Here is a 12,082-nt window from a genome sequence, read left to right on the forward strand (position 1 = left end):
GAGGAAGCAGAAAGTGAAAGAGATAGGGAAGAGGAAAGGCGAGTGGACGGAAGAGGGGAAGCAATGGAGAGTGGAAGAGGAGAGAAAGGAGGAAGAGGAAGGAGAAAAGAAGAGGGGAATTAAGAGAAAGGGAGAGGGGAGTAGAAGAGAGACAGATGATGAGAGAGAAAGGGTGGGCCGGAGGGAGGGAGAGGGGATCAGTATGTGAGGTCGTAAAATGGCCAGGTTTGCGGAGGAAGGAGGAAGGGGTTTTTTTAGACAAAAGGAGGCGAGGAACCAGAGGGATGGAGGAGAGAAGATATGGGGGATAACTGGGCGATGTATCGTGTATTTATGTAAGAGAAAAACATGTTATGTACAGGAAGTAAGAGGGAGTTTGTAAAGGGTTTGGTGGTCCCTGGAAAACACCCCGGCAATCTCGAGGGACTCCGGAATAAACCATCTATATTTAAAATGATTTGAAATTATATTCGGCTCCAATATTTACAAACATGATAAGTTATACTCGGCGATGTGAGCCCATGCGCGAATGTTGATGCGTAAAGAAACTGCGTAAAGAAATTAATTCTTTTCACGAAAGAATTTTTAATTAATACCCAGAGCACATATTTTCTAGATTCTCATTTTTGAGACCTCTAAAAAAACCCGCTCTATAACCCTCCAAAGAGATGTAGACGAGAAAAAATATCGGGGCGAAGTCGCTGAATCGGGAATTGAACCCGAGTCTTTCGCTTGCCGGGCGACTGCTCTTACCACTGAGCTATTCAGCCCCACACCGATACCTCACTCGTCTATTTGTTTATATAAACCTCCTGATAGATAAATCGAAGAACGCGATTTTTCAACCCCGCGTGATTTCAAATAATTTGAAATTATATTCGGCTCCAATATTTACAAACATGATAAGTTATACTCGGCGATGTGAGCCCATGCGCGGATGTTGATGCGTAAAGATCCATCTATATTTATTAACTTTACGTAAAGATCCATCTATATTTATTAACTTTACTTTGAATAGAGTATATAAGTACCATTTCTTCTTTAAAAAGTGTACATTTTGTGTTACTTGATTCAATGATATTTTCGCTTTTGATACTAGAAAATAGTTCTTTTATCATCTTTGGATTTTTAAATTATCTGAAAATTAATTGTAATTTTTTATTATAATAAAAATTTGATATAAATTGAATTGTCATTCTACTTTATAGATATATTATATACCTTCATGTAGAGTTTCCAAAGTAACTTTGTTTAATGTAGATGTAGAAGATATAGATTTACTCAAAGGTTCAAAGATGAAATCGTCTTTCTAAGAATCAGATAAATTGTATATAATTGGTAGAGGTCTTTTTTCATTAAAGGCAATATTATGATGAATCTAAATAGAATTGGAGAGTCCAATAAAAATTAAAATTTAATTGATTAAAATTTTAACAATATTAAAAAAATTAAATTTTACCGGTGTTTTTGTTTCTATTTCCTATAAATAGCTTGTAGAAGGTATATCATAATTAATATATTCCTCATTAAATTGTTGAATTAATTCTGAAGTTTTTTTTCTTTTTTTGGCGCATTTATTTGTGTTTGAGTTATTTATGCCTACTTCTTTTAGTATTTCCTCTTCATTTAATAAACTTCTTTTTACATGTTTAAAGGAATCTCTATTATCTTTTAGTTTTATATTCTCTTTATTAATTCTTTTTGTTATAGCCCGATAGACTATAACCAATTAATATGAAATAATTAATCAACTATAACCAGTAATAATAAATAATTAATAATGAGAGCGATTGCGAAATGAAAGCGGAATAAAGAACGCAGAACAAACGATATCCGCATACCGCGATACGGGAAGCCGGAACACCGCGACGAAGATTGCAAAAGAGTGCAAGCGAGGAAATCCGACCCTTGGACTCGCTGCGCTTGCACTCCGCGCGAGTTGAGCAACCCGACCGAATTTTAGCACGGTCACTCAACAATATAAAAAACCCACCCGCGCTCAAACGTGCGGGCAGTCATCAAGTGAATAAAGAATAACCATAACTGCAGCGGGCAGTCGCGACAGTGAATTAGACTTATCGAGAGTTGTACCAGCCAGTCACGAATTACGCAATCTAAGTGCATCGATAGTGAGGAATCGAGCATCCGACAACCGAGCGTGGAGGAAGAAAAGGATCTTGTAAGAATTATAGAATTAAAGAACGCATATCTGTTAAACCAGACTACGTCATTGAACTCCTCTGGTCCGTTCCTTTCGGCAAATCCCGAACCCGTGTCGCTCCCGCAGCGGCACAACATTTTATGTTTTTTATCTTTCTTCTTTTTTAAGGATTGATGTTCTATATCAGGTTCTGTGATACATCTTGGTGATTTTGTACCTTCAAATATCTGCAGCTTTTTCTTTAATACCGATATCTTTTTTGAAATACAATGTACATAATATTTATAAATATTTATAAATAATATATTTATTATATAATTTATTGTAATAATTTATTATAATAATATTATATAATATATAATAATTTAATATCAGAATAAAAAAAAAAATTATATTACTACATTTAGAAGTTAAGTTTCATAAACATATGTATATAAAACCTTTATAACTTACGGGAAACTTCAATAATTAGACCGTCATAACATGGCCATCCTCCAGGATATTCTTTTCTCATATTTCGCCATTCAATAGGCACACTTCGAGTTAAATCATAATTTCAAGAGAGAAAAATCATTATAATCAAAATATTTTATCTATTCAACTGGAACACCTGATGTATACGTATCATCTTCAATCCACTTTATAAGAGCATACAATTGATTTTTTGCCATAATTATGTAATATTATGCTGAACGTTTCTTTATTAAAGAAAAACAGAGCAATGATTAATAAAGAAAAATAAAAGAAGTGATTTGTATTGTGAATAAGAACATTTAGGTTATGAATTAGAGATTTGGAAGCTCTTACTTTTTCAGTTCAATAAAATAAATTGAAATACAAATGTTCTATGTAAATCTTGATCACTAATATAATTGAATCACTATTAGTAAAATATTATAGCAAATACACAAGTAATAAGACATATATATATTATATATATAATATATATTATAATATATATATTATATTATACTGACTTAGCGTAACGAATAACGGTTAGCAACGAGAGACACGCATGATCTATGCTGCGTGACCAATGAGACGCTTAGCGCGTCTGTCCTTTTCTAGACTCTCCCTCTGAAACTACACCGAATCTGGCTTTACTTGATTAGAGAAGAGGTTCTTATTAATTTGCAAGCAAGTTGCTAATTGATTTATATCATATATTCAAAAATGAATCGATTGATCAGGAGGGGAATTTATAAGCAATACACTTATTATGGCAATAATAGTAGCATACCAAAACGAACATTATGGTATTGGAAATCAAAAGAAAGAGAAAAAGAAAGCTAACAGCAATCATTATAATTAATATCTCTTAATACTATATTTTATACTATACTATATTTTATATTATACTTTATTATACTATACTTTATAATATAATAATAATATACATATAATGTTTTAACGACAATCTATATATATGTATATTTGTGTAGATATATGTATATTGTTGCATCTATCGCTTAAAAAACAATTAAAAGATTTTTTTGAATTGTATGGTCATCAATGTTTATATTTAGAAAGAAAAATGACTATGCAATAGAAGACATTTATGATGATGATTGTTACATAAAAGGAAACGCAACAAATATGATGTCTTAATTTTAGTGTAGATGGTGCTCCAATTTTTGATAGCTCTGCAAGCTCTATTCATTCAGTATTATGTACAATTAATGAATGAGCTCCAACAGAACGCAAAAATCATATAATATTTACTAGCCTCTGGTTTGGCAATAAAAAAATTAAAATAAATGATTATTTCACTCCGTTTGTAGAAGAAGCAAAAGAATTATATTATAAAGGCTTTAGTTATTATTATAATGGGAAAAAATATCATAAAAGAGTTCGTATGTTGGCTGGTAATTGTGATTCTGTAGAGAGACAACTTCTTCAATGCTCCACGCAATTTAATGGTGCATATGGTTGCGGGCTTTGTCTTAAGGTTCCTGAGTAATCACCGCGGCCATATTGAAATTGTGACGTCACAAGCGAGAAATAGCGAGAAATGATACCCTGATTTATGTTACGACTGACATGTAAATAAAAACATATTTCAACGAAATAATACTATCAATCTCTTCAGCACACTTATAAAAATGGACGGCTGGTAATCCTTTCTCCTGACAATTGATAAATAACTGTAAATTGAGTCCGAAATGAACCCTTGAAATGCGGAAAAACACACGATTTGATAACTGTCGAAAGGAGAGGAAAATGTTACTTTACACAGTTTATTCCTTATACAGCTTGGCAGCCGTTCATTTTCACAAGTTTCATAAATACGTTGCACATCATAACACTAGCAAAAAGCAAATAATTACAACGTAGGTCACAACATAAATTGGGCTGTCATTTCTCGCTTCAGACATATTTCCGAAAAGAGAGAAAGAGACAGAACTATATGTCGCCACCGTCGACATCGAAGTTTCGCGGCGAGTACTCAGGAGCCTTAATCCTGGAAAATCAATTCCTAAAGGTAAAAACATCAATAATGTGCTCTGAAATTGTGCAGAAAAGAATCTTCTAAAATTCGTAAAAAGTGTTCAAATTTTATATGGAAAACAGTTTATGTCATTCAATGTACACCTATTACTACATTTACCTCAGAGTGTTCTTAATTGGGGACCTCTATAGGCACATAGTGCTTTTTGTTACGAAGATTTCAATCAAGAATTAAAAAATTATGTTAAAAGTTCGAATGGCGTCGCTGAATAAATATGTGATATATTTCGTATTAAATGTGTAGTAAATAAATTGCGATTTATATGTGCGCCTTGGTTAAATAAAGCTCAAATTAATTATTTAGATAAAATATATAAAAAAAATTTACCAAAAATATTACTGAAAATATTGATCATTTTGGAATGTTAGGTTTAGCCACTGCAGTTTCAAAATTACCACGAGATCATTATTTAGCTTTACAACGTTCAAACATATATGTACAGCAACAAATTGCTGTTAAATATTATCAAAGAATTTTGATAAATAAAGAAATTATTCATAACAAACAATGTTCCAAAGTAAGAAAAACGTGTAGCTATTTTGTTATTTTAAAAAGCAATCAAATATTTGAAATTGATACTTTTTTAATTATTACAGTAGAAAACAATACAATTTGCTTTGTTATAGGTTATTATTATGAACTTCAAAACACACCAAATAAAAGATTACATCACCTCACTGTTCTCAAACAAAGAATCAATCATTTAGCTGTAGTAAATATAAATAACATTAAAGAAAAAGTTACATTACTTAAAAGTAAATTTTTAAATATTATTATGTGACAAAGTCACCAGGAGCCGAACAGCCGCCCCTGCAAAATAATCGGCGCCTTTCGGCGCCACCAACCGTTACGACGTTGGAGCTCCCGAGCTCCCCACTCGACCGCCTCCCTACTCTCCTCGTAACCGAGAGTGGGAGGCCGGCCGCCGGGTATATAAGCCGGCTCGGCTGAAGAACCGGCACCTAGTCCCTGTGCCGATCCTTCCTCGAGAGAGTTCTCTCAAGGCTCCAGACACCAGCGACTATCCTCGATTACGATCCTTCGGACAACGAGCGTTCTCGTTGAACCGATCGGGCGTCCCCGGCCTCCGGCCCTGTGCACGAGATTGAAACCGTCCGTTTCCGGGCGACAACACGCAAACCGCCCGTCTCCGGGCGAGTAACGTGGACATCCGTCCGTTTCCGGACGACAACCACCGACCCGCCCGTCTCCGGGCGACCAGAGAGAGAGAGAGCGAGCGAGCGAGAGAGCGAGCGAGCGAGCGAGCCGTCTGCCGCCAGGACGCCACGGACCAAACCGTCAAGTCGTCCGCCACCAGGACGTCCACCACCGGGACGCACGCCATCGACCGAATCGCCGAGCCGTCCGACTCCGGGACGCCACCACCGAGCCCGCGTCGTCAGGGCTAACACCGACGGTCCAACGTGTATATACCGCCCCGTGTACATATCTTTCCCCGCCATTGTAAATACCATTATCCACAAATACATGTATGAGCATAATAAACTCGACTAAGAGATACAAGAGAGAGAGGAGTCTATCACCAGCCGTGCCCGTCCTTCTCCCGAATCCTGGAACCGACGAGCTTGTCCGAGACGTTGGGAAAGGCGGAACATTACATTATAGCTTGCCGCCATCCTAATCATATTGAATTACTTGCCTAATAGAATATGTACACAATATTTGCTCATGTATATTTAATCAGAAAAAGTTTTGCAATTGTAATCATATATAATTTGTATATGTACATGTATATAGATAAATATATACAGTCCCAGAACAACCTTTCGTAAAATAACGTATTCCTGACACAATCCTAAGACAATTGTTCCTTTACCAAAATTTGATTTGAAGCGTAGTTTTTGAGTTATAAGCAATTATATATGTTATTTTTTATAGATATATGAAATCTAAAAATAATAGATATGATTTTGTGTTATCATCTGATTGTCTTATGACACGTATTTCTGAAAATATATGACTATAAAATATGGATAAAAAATGTATATGTATAAAATAAAAATGTATATACATGTATAAAAGAAGTATATGCTGACTACACACTGTGTAATCACTTTTTTAAACTATATAATTTAAATATACACATATACAATAATTCAATCGTATACACATATATACATATGTATATGTTGCGATGATTTTTCCCGTCGGGTGGGAGAGGAAAGACGGCGAACAGGAGAGCGGAGTGGCCGGTAAATCGCCGTTCAGAAAAAGGGAGGCGAAGGGGCGAAAGCGGGGTGACGTGGCAAGCAGGAGACGATACGCGAAATATACCCTAGGCGCCAGGCGCGATCTTTCACGCGCCAAGTCGCAAAAAGGTGCGAAAATCGTTAAGTCAGCCGGATATTTATCCGCCCATCACGACGGGCTACCTCGTCTAACAGTAGAGGGGAGGGTTGCTTATGGGAGGGACGATTCCCGAAGGAAGTCCAAAGGCTTATTAGGCTGCGAGTAGGAGAAACCCCTGGCTCAAAAAAAACACGTAATTAATAGGATAAAACTGAATGACAAATTTATTCAATCGAACGACCCGGGTAGTCGCGGGTCAAATAAAATACATCAGTGATGCTCGCTCGATATCGGCGGTACAAACGGAACAATAGACTACAACAACTTCGTGGGTTGTTACGGGACGTACCCCGCGAGGGATACGCGACGAGAGTTCGTACCGTCGCGGAAACGTCGACAAACGGGTGACAAAACAAAAATCTAAGGCACGACAATCGCTTACAAGATCGACGCGAATGTCGCGAGTATGGTGAGAAACCAATACGAAACAGAAATCGTGGTCGCTACAATCTCGCCGTTACGAGAGCGTACTCGCAAGCTCACAAAATGGCGTAGCCGAATGGTTGAGGCGGATACACCGTCGACAGCTCGTGCCTCCGACAGCCGATCGCCTTGGCGATAATAAGCCGCTGGGTGAAACCCGCAACGAGACTGATGGTCGAAAATCGAGGGCCTTTTTGGCATACGCGAATCGCGTGGTCCGCTCACAAGAATTCTGTGGTACTCACCCTACGTTGGCGGGGAAGGAAACTAGTCCTTTCCCAGGCCCCGCTAGGCCTCTACCCGTGCCGGCTGCGCCGTTCCTCCACCAGGGAGGCAGTGACACACACTTTCGTACCCGCTGATACGAACACTGAGATCTCACAATTTTGCGCAGGCACACGACAGCACTCTCGGGGGGAATTCGGCGATTCCGCCCGGCGACAACTCACTAAGACTATACTGGTTCTTCGACAACGAAGTAGATCTTTGACACGGTCAATCGGTTCGCGAAGAGACGAACGATAACGCCGGGTAAGCCAACGCCTTACGATCCTTTCGAGCCCCTTGACAGCGGTCGCTCTCCAATTCCGAAACGCAAAGACCGAAACACCAAACGAAATCACTAATCTCCCGTAATGGCACGTCCGAGTCAGAGGGGTCGACTACGCGGATCGTGTCGGTGGTGGCGTAATTCGCGTAACAATAGTGCGCAAAGATGCGAGACAGCCTCACCGATGAATCTCTCCCGACGTGGTCCAAGATCGTCGTCCTTGCGGGTGTCATACTGCGTGTTCACGGTTATACGTGTCGTCGTGTCGCTTCGCGGGACCGTACGTGAATGATCCGTAATCGAATCGAATCGAATTCAATTCCTTAGCTCTCAGGAATCCGTATTTATTTCCACCGCCCTACCGCTCTTATCGCTATCGGGGAGCGGGGAAATTGTTCCGCGCGCTCAAAATTTGGTTTTGCACACGGACGTATCACGCGCTCGGACGCCCGGGCCTTTGGCGGATGGGTTTTCCATCGCGAGTGTTCCTGCTGCTCCCTCGCGAAGTTCTCCCTCTTGACAGCGTGGGTGATCGGCGTAGTCTGGTTATGTTCCCGGGGCGCCTTTCTCGCCTCCTGCTTTGCCGGGCCGATTCTCCGGGCGTTCGCGAGGCTCCGCGAGGACGGCCGATCCTTGTTGTCGTCGCTCTCGTGTTTGCGGCATTCCTGAGCTATTGTCTCCTTTGTAATGTTCTTCGTCATAATCGTTGTCACCGTGATTTATGCTCGGAAAATATACAATTACAACGTTCAAATTTAAATTTAAATAATTGGAATTGTTCGCCTCTTTGGGAATCGCGGTAGGGCTCTCGATTACTCGACCGGCGCGTGTACTCAGTTCGAGCTTCGCGGTAATTTTTAGCGGGGTGGACGTCCGTCGTGACGGCCACGTCACATCGTATATGTATATAGATATATATACACAGGGTGTCCCAGAAAACTTTCCGTCCGTAAAATAATGTATTCCTGACACAATCCTAAGACAATTTTTCCTTTACCAAAATTTGATTTGAAGCGTAGTTTTTGAGTTATAAGCAAAAATAGTTAGCAAATCACACGTCGAGTACAGAAGACAGGCAGGAGCGGCGCGGCGCACCGCGAGCGCGGGCGCAGCTGACCCTCGGATGGGTGATTACCGCCGCATGAGTCGCTAAAACTAATTTATCTTATAACATAAAATTATGCTTTAAATAAAATTTTGATAAAGAAGAAAATATCTTATAATTACGTCAGGAATAAGTGTTCCTTAAAGTAACGTCGGACGCTGCGATCAGCTGATGGCTACACGCGATGTGTGTATGGCTGAGTGTGTGTGTAAAAGAAAGGGACAGAGTGAATGAGTGAGCGAGTGAGTGAGTGAGTGAGTGAGTGAGTGAGTGAGAGAGGGAGAAGGAGAGGGAGAGGGAGAGGGAGAGGGAGAGGGAGAGGGAGAGGGAGAGAGAGAGAGAGAGAGAGAGAGAGAGAGAGAGAGAGAGAGAGAGAGAGAGAGAGAGAGAGAGAGAGAGAGAGAGAGAGAGAGAGAGAGAGAGAGAGAGAGAATGAGATTGATTGATCTTTATTAGCTTTCTTAGCTATTTGTAGTACATAAAATTACATATTTAAATTACATTATTATATATATTCCTTTAACCTACGCTTAAATGATTCAATTTTTTCAATTTTTTTACTTTTTGTTTCGGCTGGTAACGCGTTATACATTTTCACTCCTTCGTAGAACATACTCTTTTGCGCGCTTCTTGTTCTACGAAGTTGTATTGCAATGTCCCCAGCTTGTCGTGTTTATTTTTCACTCTCATTTCCTATTATTTCTATTCTATTTCTTAATTGATTTGGTAACATATTCTTTAAAATCTTAAAAATAAATATGCACATGTTATAATATAGCCTCTGTCTTACAGACATGAACTGCAACGTTTGCAGCATGTGTTCCCCTTTGGTATATCTATCACATTGCAATATAACTCTCATGGCTCGATTTTGCGCTATCTGTAATTTATCCAGCTGTGTTTCCCCCATATCTATTAACAACGTTGCGCAGTATTCAAAGTGAGGGGCTATAATTGATTTATATACAATGCACCTGGTATACATTGATATAAATTTACCTATTCTATTTAAAAAACTTGTTTTTTTTCCTATTTTTTTTAACATATAATCACAGTGGTCTTTAAATCGGAGTCTATCATCAATAATTATACCCAAGTATTTAATTGTTTCTACTCTATCTCAGTTCCATCCAAACATTTCAACGCAATATTTTCTTTCAGTTCTTTCCTTATACTCCTGACTATCATGTATTTAGTTTTTCCTGCGTTCATTTTCAATTTATTTACATTCATTCATTTTTCTACTATTCTAAATACCGTATTCATTTTATTCTCTAATTCCGCACTGCTTACTCCATTTACATATATTAATGTATCATCTGCAAACATTTTTATACTACATTTTTCCGGGCAGACTTTAACTATATCATTTATATATACAATAAATAATAAAGGCCCTAAAACTGACCCTTGTGGCACGCTATATTCTGTGTCAATCAGTTTTGACCATTTATTATTGAAACGGACCTGTTGTGTCCTATTACAATGCTGTTCTCTACTTACAACACATTTCGGCCAGATCTCGAGGCTCATACCTATCACCTCTCTATCTACTACTCGCGCATTAGCAACGAAATGTAACACGCGCGTAACTAAGGAGAGCAACACTTCGCTTCAGGAACGTTCATATCGCAAATGTTATGTGGTAATACGCCTCTAATAATACTACAAAAGTTTATAAATATAATTTTTTTTTATATTTTATATCTCATCAATAATTAAAATTATTTTTATTCTACTGTTAATTACGTTTATGTTTTGCAATATTTAAACAAAATTTCAAAGTGATATAATTTTCAAAGTATTCATAAAAATTTTTTTTTTATCATTTTTTATTCGAAGCTTCTTACATACTTTTGCAATCATATCGATTAATAAACGTTAAATTAAATATTTATGTTCACAATATTGAAATAATATATTTGATAAAATTTGGATTACGAAACGCTATAATAACAATAATAAAACTACAGTTATAACATAATTTTATATAGTAATAATACTACTATAAAATGCTCGTTTAAGATCCATAAAAATTACCCCTACCATTTTTCCCTCACTAACTATCAATTTCCATTCGTCCATAACAGTTTGAATCGCCGTTTCACAAGAATACTTTTTTCTAAAGCCCGATTGATGTTCCGTTATAATATCATTAGATTCAAGGTACATTTCAATTTGTTTTTTTACTACTAATTCTAATACTTTTTCGAAATTTGGTAACATATTAATAGGCCTATATTCACTTGCTTTTTTAGCTTTTTCTATTTTTGGTATTGGTATTATTGTCGATGTTTTCCAACTCTCTGGAAAACAACCATCTCTCAAAGAATTATTTATCAGATCGACAAACTCTTCTTTCACTGCGCAAGATGTTACTTTAAGTATGTCATTAATTATTCCCTCTTCCGTACCTCTTTTTTTTGGCATGCCCGTAACAATTTTCTCTAAATCCTCCATTTTAATCATTTCAAACTTTTCTATTAGGTCGAGTCATAAGTAACTTCCGATGCAGCTAAGTAGAATCTATTGTTCATATCTACCCGCTATGAGTTACCGGGACAACGAGTTTTTGTTTTCACTATATAGATGAGGGTTCAGTTAGTCTTTTGTCAACTGTTTTGTGTGATGCACGTTACGTTAAACCGGTTTTCTTTACCTCTGAAATGGAGAGTCAAAAAGTGCATATTCGTCATGTAATGCTTTGGGAATTTAAACAAGGCATTAGTGCTAAGGCGACAGCTGAAAAAATATGCAGTGTATATGGTGAAGGACTAATAACTGATCGGGCAGTTAGAAATTGGTTTGTAAAATTTCGTTCTGGAGATACGACCTTAAAAGGTGAACCGAGGGCGGGACGTCCTTCCGACTTTGACGACAACCTTTTAAAGGCAATATTGGAGCAAAATCCACGTCAATCAACAAGAGATATAGCAGAAAGATTGAATACATCACAATCAACTG

The 12,082-nt window shown here is 37.7% G+C and overlaps 1 non-coding gene across 1 annotated transcript; it reads right to left on the minus strand.

The window, feature by feature from the left end:
- Window positions 1-698: 698 nt before the first annotated feature.
- Window positions 699-770, minus strand: Trnaa-ggc (transfer RNA alanine (anticodon GGC)). The gene has a single exon. It is a non-coding gene; the product is annotated as a tRNA-Ala (tRNA).
- Window positions 771-12,082: the final 11,312 nt, after the last annotated feature.

Source organism: Anoplolepis gracilipes, chromosome 6 (assembly GCF_047496725.1).
Source record: "Anoplolepis gracilipes chromosome 6, ASM4749672v1, whole genome shotgun sequence".
Classification (NCBI taxonomy): domain Eukaryota; kingdom Metazoa; phylum Arthropoda; class Insecta; order Hymenoptera; family Formicidae; genus Anoplolepis; species Anoplolepis gracilipes.